At 40.3% G+C, this 14,750-nt stretch overlaps 1 protein-coding gene across 1 annotated transcript in view; it reads left to right on the forward strand.

Moving 5' to 3' along the window:
* MSL3 (MSL complex subunit 3) overlaps nt 1-13,390 on the forward strand; it is a 227,807-nt gene extending 214,417 nt beyond the window's left edge. Inside the window, exon 15 of the transcript XR_014258915.1 lies at nt 8-13,390. The gene's annotated coding sequence lies outside the window, so the exon portion shown is untranslated. The remainder of the gene's footprint in view (nt 1-7) is intronic.
* Nucleotides 13,391-14,750: the final 1,360 nt, after the last annotated feature.

The raw sequence follows: 14,750 nt of genomic DNA on the forward strand, positions 1-14,750 counted from the left end.
ATTCCAGGAACTCAAACTGCAGTGGCCCAGGAGCAGCAGCAGCATTGAGCTGGGTTACCCCCTGGCGTTCCCACCTGCTGTAACCCAGCATAGTGGAAGAGGGTCTGAGATCTGAAAGGACTGAATTGCTTTACCTTGGGTAAGCCTTGATTTCTTAATCTGTAAGATAGGGATATAATAGGATTAACAGAGACAGTCACGGGACTGAGGGAAGTGACCTATTGCACAATACTTAGAGCCTGGTACATATATACCTGTCAGTTTCATTCAGTTCGACAAATGAATATTGAGATTCTGCTGAGGAGCTGTTAGTCCCCTTCCCCATTTGTCACCTGGTTCCTCTCACTGTGCCTGTTTTATCTACCCATCATCACCCAAACATACATCATTAACATGAAACGCAGTTTTTTAAGAATTACATTTTATGTCAGGTTGCAGACAAATGTCTGAGTGTGGGTGTTTCAGGCACATGGGTTCCCAACATAATTAGCTCACTTGAGGTTCCAGTCATGAATCTGTCCTATCCCTCCTTCCCCCTACCTGCCCAAGGCAGGCTGGGCGAGGACTGGCTTTTTCCTCCTCTCTTCCCCTCCCCTCGGTTCTCAGCGCTGGCTGTGATAGAATGACTTGATCTGAGCCTAGACATCATGTATTAAAACTCCAGAGATTGAGAGCCACTGCTCTAAAGAGAGCTCCATTTAGGTCTTGGTGGATGGAGGACGTCTTCCAGGAGCCAAGGTCTGCTAATACAATTCCGGTGAACACTACTTCCAACCCAAAGCAGGAGAATTGTGATTCAGCTGGTGCTTGGCGCTTGCTCAGTCACTGTTGTGGAATGCGTGATCGGCAGTTTCCTTGCTTTGAATATACCAACAGTATATTTAACAATTTTTTTTTATGGCCACACTGCGCAGCATGTGGGATCTTAGTTCCCCGGCCGGGGATCGAACCTGTGCCCCTGCAGTGGAAGCCCAGAGTCTTAATCACTGGACCACCAGGGAAGTCCCTATTTAACAATTTTGAATGTGGCCTCCAATTTGCATCACCATATTTAATTTTCCCGCAGCACCCATGGCACTTGTCTGGTTATGTTCACCATCAGCCTGGCCCACACCACACTGTGAGCCAGCACCTAATAAAGGTAGGCCCCCAAACCTTTATATTGTTTATCACCTTGGTGTTGAGCCACTTAAAAATGGGACCAAATTGGAAGAGGTTAGATTTTAAGCTTCTGATTGTGTGTTTCTGCTTGCTGTCCGTGATCTACAGTCGTCCCCTTATATCCATGTGGACTCCCTGGCTCTGCCGCCTCTCACTGCCAGGGGGACATGTTCTGTCCAGCCCAGCCTGGCCTCTTGACCTCTGTACTGGGCCCAGGTGTTTCTCTGTCCAAGGGGCAAGAACCATGTTCTGCTGACCCAGCACTCTGCCTGACTTCTTCCTCATATTGTTTAGATCTTTAAACCTCATATATAACTTACCTCACCATTTCCTGAAGTGTGGAGTACACCCTTAGTAATTTGGGGAGGAATGATTTTAGGAACTGACTTGTGAACTTGTCAAGTTTCATCTGTTAGCATTTATTCAGACCCTATCAAACTTTAGGCAGTTTCCTAAATACCTAAATAACACATGAATTATGCCTCATTTTGTTATGCATTCTTGAGAGTTAAGCCTGAGTCAACCAAATGTCTATTTTGTCATTTTTCCTCTATCCACAATCTGAATTGGGGCTTGTCACACAATAGTGTGCTTATGAATCATCTGGAGTGCTAGTAAAACACAGATTGCTGGCCCCCATCCCCAGAGATTCTGGGTCTGTAGGTCTGGGATGGGACCCAAGAATTTGCATTTCTAACATGTCAGGTGATGCTAATGCTGCTGGTCTCATGGACCACACTTTGAGTAGCACTGGCGTAAATCACGGGCATACCATCTTGGGTTGACAGTTTATATTTGAACTTCAGCTTGACCATTATTGAGACTCCCCAGTATGAAGAACTTGTGACAAGCTAATCATTTGCTTGGTTCTCGTTATTTTACCATTATATATATTTTCCAGTCTAGACAGGGTCCATTTTATTTCTGATGTTTCCTTTAATCCCTAAGTACCTGGCGATGCAGAGCCATTCTGTAGAATTTTATTGTCCTAGTTTTTACCCCGATGAATCATCTTTTAACAGACATGTGAACCTTCACCAAATACATTATGTCATCCTTCTGAGCTTTGCAGAGAGAAGAATTGATATGCCTTTAGGTCTGATGTAAAATGATGGCTTCACTGTGCCCATCCTGCAGCAACTCTGACTTGGGAGGGTTCCCGGAAGTGTGACAGAAAACCCTGTGTCTGGTGCTGAGTAGGGAAGGGGTGGCTTGTGACCCTATTACTCAAGCCTCCTACCTCCGTGCTTGTGGGAGCAGGTCTGTCTCCTCCCAGGCTGCCACATTCAAAAGTGGGATTTATTTTTAGAGAAGAAATCGTTAGTCATTAGACTCTCTCATGCTTCTTTTTTCCCTTTGGATAAAATTTAAGAACCTGAGCTTTATAAGAAAATTTTCAGGCTGTTAGGAGAAATGGTAAAATGATTATAGCCTTGGTACAATGAACCCATTTGCTTCTCTTCCAGACAAAGGCAGACTTCTCACAGGAGTCATCACTCTCAGTCCCTACATCTAAGTCAACTTTATCTTTTATCTTTATTTGAGAATCCCCTGGCTCCTTTGATTTCCTGGCCCCTTCACCTAGGATTTCAAAAACTAATTTTACCATATATTGAACATTTGCTCTTTAAGCCCATTATAAAATCTCATAATGGAAGTTGGCTCTTAGCAAAATAGTCCTCTGGCTTAGGTATGTACACGTTTTCACTTAAGAACAGAAGGATTTAATAGATATAATCTATATTGAAGCAGAAATAACTGAAAACAAGATTTCTCTGATATCTTTAAATTCAGGGTTTTCTTACAAGAACTTTTAACATGTTTCCATTGCCTTGGACTAAATAAATGTCATGTGGATAGTTTTACTACCAGAAAAGCCATCAAAATAGCCAATTTTTGTCTTTAAGTTCTATCTGTAAATATATAGTTGAGAATGTCATCATTTTGAAGCATATCAAAAATTCATAATCACGTGGTGGCCAATAAGGCCCAGGATCCCCTGAGGGGGTCACTGTACATTTAATTGCATCCCTCCCTCCCTCCCCACAGCTATAACATTTTATTTTTACAATTTAATCTGACTCAGTGAGACAGAGACTATCAATTTTAGGACAGCAGGAAGTAGGTTTTTGCAAAGGGGTATCAGTAACCCAAAAGGAAGGGAGGGATTCTAATATACAGCAACTCAAAGTCCAAAGGGTTTCTGTGGTCTTGAGGCTAGAGAAAGGGCCACATCACATGAGGTAGCCAATTGCAGCTCCTCTGCTTTGCTGAAGTGATGGAGAAGGAGCAGTGAGAGGTTATATGAGTCTCAGTCTTCTCTTCTACTTCAGACAATTGAGTGTGGCAAGTTAAGATAGCCACAAATTCTTTGACACACCTCTCACTGGAGGATGGCTCTGTGTCCTCTCCACTTGCACCTGAGTGGGCTTGGTGATGGCTCGAGCAGTAGCATACAGTGAGATGTTGCTGTGCCAGTTTCTGGGCCTGAACCTTAAAAGACATGAAGCTTCTACTTCCTGTCTCTTGGAACACCCATTCTTGGAACCCAGCCTCTGGGTTCCTTCCTCTGCTCTGAGGAAGCCTAAGCATCTCTGTGGAAAAGCTCACATGGAGAGGACTGAGGCCAGATTACTGCTGGCACCAACTTCAGCCATATGAATAAGCTGTGTGGGAGCTGGATCCCCCAGCTTCAGTAGACTGCCCAGCTGCCACTATGTGGTACAGAGACAACCCTTCCTGCTAAGTCCTTCCCACCTTGCAGATTCAGGAGCAAGATAAATGATTCTCATTATTTTAAACTGCTGAGTTTTGAAGTCATTCTTTATGCAGCAATAGATATCCAGGACAATTAGCATCTCCTTTTTCTGCTCCTTCCCATTGCTTCCCCAAGAGGCAATTGCTCTCGTGCCAGAGCCTTTCAGACAGGGTCCTACCAGAATTTCCAAAACCCAGAATGCCTATGGATGTGTCTTCCCAGTTCTTTTCCCTGTCAGTGCTGTAGTCCAAAATGCTCTCTGTACCTTCCCTCAGCTCCTTCATCCACGCAACGTTGCCTTCTCTCCTTCAGAGCCCACTGATTAACCAAGTAATATGTTTGGGTTAAGAGCCAGAAGGAGCTGGAGACTTCCAACCCGCTGTTAGTCATCATGCCAACAGAAAGCTTTTATCAAGGTTAAAAGCTGCTCAGTCTTCTATATCCTCACTTAGGTGACATAAATATGCCCTTAAGGGTGTACCTAAAATCTATGATACTCTTAAATTCTGAGTAGGTATTGGTGACAGTCAGCTAAGAGTAAAGCTTGGCCTGTCAGTGGCCACAGGATGGGACCCTCCCCCTGAACAGTGGTAGGACGGTGAGGATACTCACCATTGATAAGAGGAAGGAGAAATATACTGAGAAGGAAACAGAAAATGGAGAGGGCATCAAAAAAACCCCACTTAGGTGGTTTACCTTGACTAAGGGAGACTACTTCTGAGTCACTACTTGCCAGGCTGATGCTGAAACATTACTATGATTAGTACTAATACTCTTTGATGGCATGGTGGGGCTTTCTTTGTGCCAGGTACTGTTCCAACACGCTGTTTGAATTAAGGTGGGTATTATTAGTATCCCTTACTTAGGCCTGAGGAAACTGAGGCATCGAGGGGAGAGGACACTTGGCGAAGGTCACATGGCATGGCAGTGAGTAACCAAGTTCGGAACCAGGATTCAATCGCAGGGGGTCTGGCTCCATTATCTGTCACCGCTGACATCAGAACTCTAGGCACAGAAGCTTTGGTGAGCCCAGTTTGACTTCACAATACGCTTTTAGTCTTTGGCTCATGTCGTGCATCATGTCACACAGGCTGAGAGATGCTTCATCTTTTTTATTTTAAACACATTTTAATCTCAGATATATCATATGTGCCTTTGTAGGCTGCTTGAAGTCATTCTCAGAAGGCAGAATAAAAATAAACGAATACACAAAGATAGGTTACAAAAGCAAATGAAAAAAAGATAATGGAGTAGCTCTGTGTAATAAGAATTAAGATTTTGAGGTCCAGCCCATCACCTAGCCAGCCCAGTGGCCTTTATGGTGATGAACTGGGAAACTAGGTCACATCTGCATTAGACATGTATTCCTGAGTTTATAGACATTCTAATAACCCTTATTAACAGTGGCTTTAAAAAATATTAATTTTTGCTTTTTTTAAAAAAAGTAGGTATAGATTTATTTTCTTTTTTTTAGTCTACAGACATTTATTGGTTGCCCACAGAGAGTTGAATACATACTTGATGATAAATATTTTGCCAATAGGATAGCCTCCAGAGAACCACCTGCTTATATTGAAACCTTTCATTTGCATTAAATTGCATGCATAATTTAAGCTGACTCTAACACCTCAAAGAGGCTCAAAAAGGAATCCATCTTTTCTCACTGGGCAGAAATAAGTAGGCTCTCTCTAACTGTAAAGAATATGACCCGTGCTTGCTTCAGCAGCACATATACTAAAATTGGAACAATACAGAGAAGATTAGCATGCCCCCTCTGCAAGGATGACGCATAAATTCGTGAAGCGTTCCATATTTTTGTACGTATGTGTATAGCTGATTCACTTTGTTATACAGCAGAAACTAACACATCATTGTAAAGCAATTATACTCCAATAAAGATGTTAAAAAAAAAAAGAATATGACCCATTTCAGAGAAAAGGGTATTTCTTTAAAGAATCCTATTTGTGTATCAAAAACAATGCGGTTATCTAATATAAGTGCAAAGACATTACAAGTACTGTTTAAAAATTCATGAGTCTAGTGTTTAATATACTCAGAATAAAGTCAGAGGGTTTTTACAGGAAGACATAAAACAAATGTCCTGTATTCTCGCCACTCCGCTTTTTTCCAATGTTTCATATTGGCTGTGTAAACAATCAATATTGAATAGTAAAGAGGTGTTGCTGAACAGATAATGGGTTTGAATTAGATAAACTTGGCCTGGGCAGACTGAACATACCGGTGGGACATATGATTCTTAATCTGATAACTACTAATTTGAAGTCAATAGCTTTAAGATATTGAAGGAAAAAGAGAAACCGCCTTTCTGAGGAGGACAGACAGAGCAGGGAAAAGCAGTGTGACCAGCGTGGGATATGTACATTTTCTCTATCTTTTGAAGTGTTGAAAGAAAAATTTCCCTCCATTTATTGGGGTAAATTATTTTCTGTAAAGCTTTTTACATCTTAATTAAGTTTTTAAATTTAAATTTAATTTTATTATTATTATTATTTATTGATTTTTGGGGGGGGTGCCATGCCCTGTGGCCTGTGGGATCTTAGTTCCCCGACCAGGGATTGAACCTGGGACCTTAGAAGTGAGAGCACGGAGTCCTAACCACTGGACCACCAGGAAATTCCCTAAATTTAATTTTAAATAAATTTTAAAATTTAGAAGCATAAAAATATTTTTAAATGACTAGCTCTCATAAAAATAGTTTCAATTCTGTTAAAAATAAACATGGGTTACCTGGGCCATGATTATTAATTTGCTAAGTAGACATATACATATGCTTTTATTTTGGGTTCCCTCAGCATCTTAGTTCAATTTAGGGGAAAGCGGGTAAGCACAGAGAGGCAGAATAAGGTAGATCAGAGCCAGAAATCAGAAGATCTGGGTTTATGACCCAGTTTTGCAGCTCTCTTTACTAGCTGTGACCATAGTCAAAGTCTGTTTATGCCTCAGTTTCTCATGGTATAAAATGTAGATAATGAGACCTATTTCTCTGTGTCAGGAAGTTATCTTGATGAGTAAATGAGAAATTGGTGGGATAATGTTTGCAAGTAGAAAATTGATATACATAAGCAGACACTATTAATTTCTTATAAACAGAAAATTCATTTAAAATATTTATGATGTTACTGCTATATGTAGGGCAATACTCTAGGTCTTGTGAAGATTAAAAAAAAATAAATCAGGTATGGTTTCTATAGTTCATTCCAAAAGCTTATAGTAATACAGGATCAACAAACTTGCTGTGAGGAGCCAAGTGGGAAATACATAAGGGTTTGAGGGCCAGATTGTCTCTGTTGCAACTACTCAACCCTGCCATTATAGGGCAAAAGCAGCCATAGACAATATGTAAAATAGTAAACATGGCTCTGTTACAATAAAACTTTATTTACAAAAACATGCAATGGACCAGATTTTGTCCACGAGCTGTGGTTTACTGACAGTGGGTCTAATCAGAGAGAAGATGTGCACATAACACTATAATATGTGGGCAGAGTACTAAGTGTTACAAACGAAATAGATGAAGAGTGAAGGGCATCATCTAGGTGAGATAAGAAAGTCTTCCAGGAGATTATAAATTTGAGTGAGGCCTTGAAGGATGTGGTCATGTTTGGATTTGTAAGCTGGAGGAAGACATTCCCAGCAGAAAAGATAGCCTAAGAAAAGGTATAAAGTGGAAACATGAAGGAAGTATTTAAAGAAGAATGAGCAATTTGTTTGGCAAATTTGTAGTGGTAGAGTTAGAAGCAAGAATTGACTAGAGTGGATGTAAGAACGGAAAAACATATATAATCATTTAAACATAAGCTATATTATTTCTGACCTCACCCCACCCCCTTGATGAATACTAAGCTGTAGTTGTTAGGAAAGCATTTCTTCTATTTTTGGTTAGAATACTCCTACATGTTTCTATGTTGCAGAGTCATTTTAGGTATTTCTAAGGATATACTGCAACTTGTAATTATTCCCAAGGGTGGTTTGTCTATCTTCGTGGTTCTATACACGTTCCTCATCAGTCAACAAAGCATTGCACATAGGTTGGCCACTATGAGGATAGAACCATGAGGAGGAGTGTCTGATTCAGAACAGGGACTAGCTGTCTAGAGCTACACTGTCCAACATGGTAGCCTCATGTGGTTATTTAAATCTCAATAAAATTAAAAATTCAGTTATTCAGTCATACTAGCCACATTTCAAGTGTGCAGTACCCACCTGTGTCTAGTGGCCACTGTACTGAACAATGCAGATGTAGAACATTTTCACCATTGCAGAAAGTCCTGTTGGACCATGCTGCTCTTAAGAGATAAGAAACCAGCAACCATTATACATTGATTTAGAGTCCTGGGGCTGGAGATTTGGGTGACAGTTATGATATTTAGCAACTGGCTCCATTAACAAATACATCCCTTTCTAAGTATTAGTTTTGTCACTTGTGATATGGGGTAATAATAGTACTTACAGGTGGTTATGAAGATAAAATGATGCACAGCTCTTTGGAAGCTGTAAAATGCTACATAAACATAGGACATTGCTGTTATTTCAGTGATACCATCTCTGTGCCTTCAGGCAATTTCCATTATTTTCCTTTTTTGCTTCCATGTACAAAATCATGTCATTTGCGAATAGAGAGAGTTTTGCTTTTTCCTTTCCATTCTGGATGCCTTTTATTTCATTTTCTTGCCTAATTGCTCTGACGTGAATCTCCAATACAGTGTTAAATAGAAAATGGTTAGAGCAATCACTAATCATTAGAGAAATGCAAATCAAAACCACAGTGAGGTATCACCTCATAAGGTCAGAATAGCCATCATCCAAAAATCTACAAACAATAAATGCTGGAGAGGGTGTGGAGGAAAGGGAACCCTCCTGCACTGTTGGTGGGAATGTAAATTGATACAGCCACTATGGAGAACAGTATGCAGGTTCCTTAAAAAACTAAAAATAGAACTACCATATGACCCAGCAATCGCACTACTGGGTATATACCCTGAGAAAACCATAATTCAAAAAGATACATGTACCACAATGTTCATTGCAGCACTATTTACAATTGCCAGGACATGGAAGCAACCTAAATGTCCATCCACAGATGAATGGATAAAGAAGATGTGGCACATATATACAGTGGAATATTACTCAGCCATAAAAAGGAACGAAATTGAGTTATTTGTAGTGAGGTGGATGGACCTAGAGTCTGTCATACAGAGTGAAGTAAGTCAGAAAGAGAAAAACAAATCCTGTATGCTAATGCACATATATGGAATCTAAAAAAATGGTACTGATAAATCTAGTGGCAGAGCAGGAATAAAGACACAGACGTAGAGAACGGACTTGAGGACACAGTGGGGAAGGGGAAGCTGGGACGAAGTGGGAGAGTAGCATTGACGTATATACACTACCAAATGTAAAATGGATGGCTAGTGGGAAACTGCAGCATAGCACAGGGAGATCAGCTCCATGCTTTGTGACGACCTAGAGGGGTGGGATAGGGAGAATGGGAGGGAGGCTCGAGAGGGGAGGGAATACGGGGATATATGTATACTTATAGCTGATTCACTTTGTTGTACAACAGAGACTAACACAACATTGTAAAGCAATTATACTCCAATAAAGATATTAAAAAAATAAAAATAAAAGTAAAGAAAATGGTTAGAGCAGACATTCATGTCTAGTTTCTGATCTTAAGGGGAAAGTTTTCAGTCTTTCACCATTAAGTATGATGTTATCTGTAGGTTATTTGTTGGTGCCCTTTATCAGGTTAAGGAAGTTCCCTTCTTTTTTTTTAATTTTTATTGGAGTATAGTTGATTTACAATGTTGTGTTTCTTTCAGGTATACAGCAAAGTGAATCAGTTATACATATACATATATCCACTCTTTTTTTTTAAATTCTTTTCCCATATAGGCCATTCAGAGTATTGAGTAAAGTTCCCTGTGCTATACAGCAGGTCCTTATTAGTTATCTATTTTATATATCGTAGTGTGTATATGTCAGTCCCAATCTCCCAATTTATTCCTCCCCACCCTTATCCCCTGGTAGCCATAAGTTTGTTTTCTATATCCGTGACTTTACTTCTGTTTTGTAAATAAGTTCATTTGTACCCTTTTTTTTGGGAAGTTCCCTTCTTTTCTAAGTCTCTTGAGTTTGTTTTGTTTTTTACCATGAAAATGTGTTGGTCCCTCCTCCCTTCGTCTTGTTCAATGTGCTTATCACCTTTTCTTTGCTCCTTCACTTATTATTTTTTTCTCGCTTAGCTCTTTATAGGTATGGAAACCAATTATGTGAGGCTGTACCTAGCATCCCCCAAAGAATTTCCTTTCCAGGAAGGTCAGACAGGAGTACATGGATGCATTAGACAAACCCCTGGCACCTACGTTAAGGCTACTGCTAAAGAATCAATGCCGAATTCATGTTCTACCACAGTGGGAAATGTTATTTCTTGGCAGAAGAACTGTATACCATTAATGTTTACTATTTATTTATTTTGCCATGCCATGCAGCATGCGGGATCTTAGTTCCCCAACCAGGGATCGAACCTGTGCCCCCTGCAGTGGAAGCGTGGAGCCTTAACCACTGGACTACCAGGGAAGTCCCACAATTTATTTTTTTGACATGGGAAATAGTGGAGTTTATTTATTGATGTGGTATTCTGCTATGGGGGAGAAGAGGACAGGAGAGTGAGAGAAAAAAAATAAAGATATGACGAAGCATCGGAAAGGAAGCTGGGGAAACTATATGAGCAAAGACAAGGATGTGGAAATGATCGTGGAATGTTCAAGAGGTAGTGAGTGATGAGACTGAGCTGATGTATATGAGAGCAGGTGTTTTTGTAACATAAGTAGGTAGCATGTGAGTCCTAGAGGTCCTCCATAAAACTTCAATTTGTGGACAGATCTAATTTCAGATCTGGAATCCTATGGAAACAATGGTTTCCTGGTTGAGAGGGAGTCATTAAACAGTCTGTAGGATTCTAAGGAAATTATCTCTTAATAGAACAAAAAAATAACTTGCCAGTTTTTTTTTTTTAATTTTTTTATTGAAGTATAGTTAACTCAATGTTGTGTTAGTTTCAAGTGTACAGCAGTGATTCAGTTTTATATATACATATATATATGTATATATATATATATATATATATATATATATATATATATTCTTTTTCAGATTCTTTCCCATTACATGCCATCACAAGATACTGAGTATAGTTCCCTATGCTCAAGGAATTTTAAAAATTTATTTATTTATATATATATTTATTTATTTATTTTTGGCCATGCCACACGGCATGCAGGATCCTAGTTCCCTGACCAGGGATTGAACCCGTGCCCCCTGCAATGGAAGCGTGGAGCCCTAACCACTGGACTGCCAGGGAATTCCCCGCTAGCGCATTATAATCACAGATTTAGCAGTGTATCTCAGTGTTTCAAAGCCCTTTTCTTCAGGAAAGGTGAACATGTCTTATTGTGGCCTTCTTCCATTTTATCCCCAACCTTCCCTTATTTTCTGCATATTAGTCTGAGGAGCATTCAAGCCCTTTATATCCATGGTCAGGGAGAGATTTTATAGTCTCCCAAAGATCTCACCACTGTGGGGTACATGGTAAGCATCATCTCCACGGCCCTTATGTATTATATTCCTTTTTATCCAGCTCAGTATCAAACTTCCTTTGTTTTAGTTGCAGTGCCAATTTGCTGACTCATTTAATTTACTTGACCAGAGTATTTTCTCAAGCTCCAGTGATGTCAGTCCCATCCTCTTAACTTCTGCATCCGTGGAAGGCTAGGATCAGCTTCTTCATTGCCCATCTCCCCTTTCCGAGACATTGACCATTTTTACAGTTTCCTCTACCTTCTGGGTATCAGCCTTCACCTAGCTTCCTCTTGATTCCAAAGAAACCTGACAAATGTACTTACAGTAAGGTATGAGGAGCTTCATATGTTATCTTTCCCCAGAGTGCAAACATTTAAAAATGGGACAGCAAAGTGGGGTGTGGTGGGCAGCTTCTGACATGGCCCCCAGTGAACTCTGTCTCCTGGTCTTCACTCACTGTGTGATTCCCTCCCCTTGAGTGTGAGTCTAACTTAGTGACTTGCTTCTGTTTCCAATTAAGGGCTTGTGTGCCCATGTCACAGAAAGGCAAACTCTGACAGCCAGTGTTTGCAGCAAAGTAAGGGTTATGTAGCAATAGATAATTAATACAAGTGGACAATACATACTCCAAAGTAATGACTTCCAAATGGTGAACATCCAGATGTGCAGAAACAAGAAGGGCAATATTTTGGAGCAGAGGCTGTCCCTGGCTCAGCTCCATGGAGACAATTGCCTACTCTTAAACATAAGGTCATCTTTACTGGTAGCAGCTAAGAACCTTACAATCCATAAAATCAACTCTTCAGGATTTGTTTTGCTCAATTTACAATTACCTGACATAGGCCAATTTCTGAGGTTATTAGGTTTTTTCTCCTTTTTGATTTGACCCAGATAAGTTGTCATTGATCTGCACCAGGTTTGTACTTATGCAGTTCTGCAACTTGTCAGAATTATTTCAACTGCTTCTCTCTAGCTGTCAGCAGCATCCCCTAGCTTGGCACTATTAGGAAAATATTGTGTGAGTATACTCTTTAAGCCCATTACCTAAATCACAAAGAAAGCATCCTGGTGTAGGAGAACGAATCCTTTTGGAACTGACTTAATACAGATCACGTGTTAGTACTTCTTTGAAAATGATTCTCAAATCAGATATATTATTTAAACTATATTTTCCTAGTTTTTTTGAGAAGCATGGAATGTGCTTATCAAAAGTCTTACTAGACCCAGATCTCATTTTTCTCCTACATGTTCCCCCAAGCCAAGCATGGAAAGGTGTCTGCTCAGGTTTCCCCCACACCTTCATCCAGAGGATGCCAGACTCAGATTTGGCAGCGTGAGTCCTGGCCGTCAGCAATGCAGCTGTGCAGACAGTAAGCAGCGACAGGAAACGGTTGGGGGTGGGCAGGGCGAGGGAGCTTCTTATGGTCTGTCATTCTCTCTCTGCTTAAACAGGAGAGGGGACAACTGCTGCCCATGAAGGACCACGCTGCTCCCTCTCACCTGTGGTGTTCGTCCTTCTATTCTATGAGTAGTAAATGGCCTGTCTTTATACCACTGAGATTTTACAATGCCAAGTGGATGCTACCTGACTTATAGTTACAAGCTATTTTTAATGCTGCATTCCAGTTGTTTTGTGAGCCTGGAAGCTCACTTCTGCAAACTCAAACCTTTGGCAAGGTCTGACTTGCATGATACAATATAGGCATCCCTGTCTGCTCGGTGCCTATTTTCCAGAGAATTAAGCCAGATATTGTGGAAAGAAAGAAGGAAAGAAAGCAAAAGACAGTATTCTTCCATCAGAGTTTTCAGTACTTGGAAGAGGAAATAACAGAATTTTGAAAGTCTGTGTATACAAAAAAAAAAAAGAAATATATACATACTTGATTGTGTGTGTGTGTGTAGTGTGGGTGTGGGTGTGTGCGCATGTTTAAGGAATTCTAGAGATAGCTGTGCCAGAATGGCTGCTGAAAATATACAGCATTAAGTGCTCTGTGAGTTTATCGAGTGTAAGTTTCTGTGGAAGCAATAACCCTACAAGTGCGGCAGGCTGCGACAGAGAAATGGGATAAAGGATGTGAAGGTGCAGTTGTGATGATTAAATTGCAAATCTCCCTGTATTTTCCAATAGGTAACAGTACAAAATAACATTCTAGACGGTAAAGGACAAACAACGTTAGCCTAATGAGGGTTCTGTGGTTGGACCCCAAGATATGTAAGGAAGGGCAAGAGTACGTGAGTTTTCTTTGCTGCATTTCTGTAACTGGCAGCAGCATTATGCTGGATTTTGAAAAAAGAAGAAAAAAATCTTGGCTTCTTTTTTTAATTCCAAGAGTGAGTTCAGACAAAGGGATTGATCTTTATGTAGACTAGCTTTGGAAAGATCGTCATCTCCAAGTTCAGGGATTTAAAAAATACGCCCCTCCCCCACCCATGTTATAGTTCATTTCAGAGTAAACTTTTTTCTTTTCTCTTTTTTTGGCCACACGGCACGGCGCGGCATGTGGGATCTCAACCAGGGATCGAACCTGTGCCCCCTGCAAGTGCCCCCTGCACTGGAAGCACAAAGTCTTAACCTCTGGAGTGCCAGGGAAGTCCCCACTTCATAGTAAATTTTAAAAGCTTAAGTTTCCAGTTTTGACTGTTTGGCCATTTCCCCAGTTTGAAGGTAGCAAGGAGAGAACACAGTACCCCGTCACCTAGTTAATTCCTATTTATTTCTCAGGTTTCACTTAATAGGTTTTTCACGATGATCTCATGTTCTGCACACTAGATCACACTGCCTCTTTGTATGCTCTCATAGCAACTTGACCTTTTTCATTTTGCCATTTATCTAAAGCTTGTGATTGTATATTTTTGTAATTATTTCTTTTGTCTATCACCAGAAAGCTGATATTTATTGCTCTCCCCTTTTTAAAACTGAGATATAACTGGCATATAACATTGTATAATTTTAAGGTGTACAGTGTGTTGATTTGATACGTTTATATATTGCAATGTGGTTACCACCATAGCCTTAGGTAACTTTTCCATCGTGTCACATAATTATCATTTCTTTTTTGTGGTGAGAACATTTAAGATCTAGTCTCATAGCAACTTTGAAATGTATAGTACAGTGTTGTCTATAATCACCCTGCTGTACATTAGACCCCGCAGAACTTACTCATCTCCTAACTGCATGTTTGTGCTCTTTGACCAACATCTCCCCATTTCCCCCACTCCCCAGCCCCTG

The sequence above is a fragment of the Balaenoptera physalus genome, assembly GCF_965194825.1.
Source record: "Balaenoptera physalus genome assembly, chromosome: X".
Lineage (NCBI taxonomy): Eukaryota > Metazoa > Chordata > Mammalia > Artiodactyla > Balaenopteridae > Balaenoptera > Balaenoptera physalus.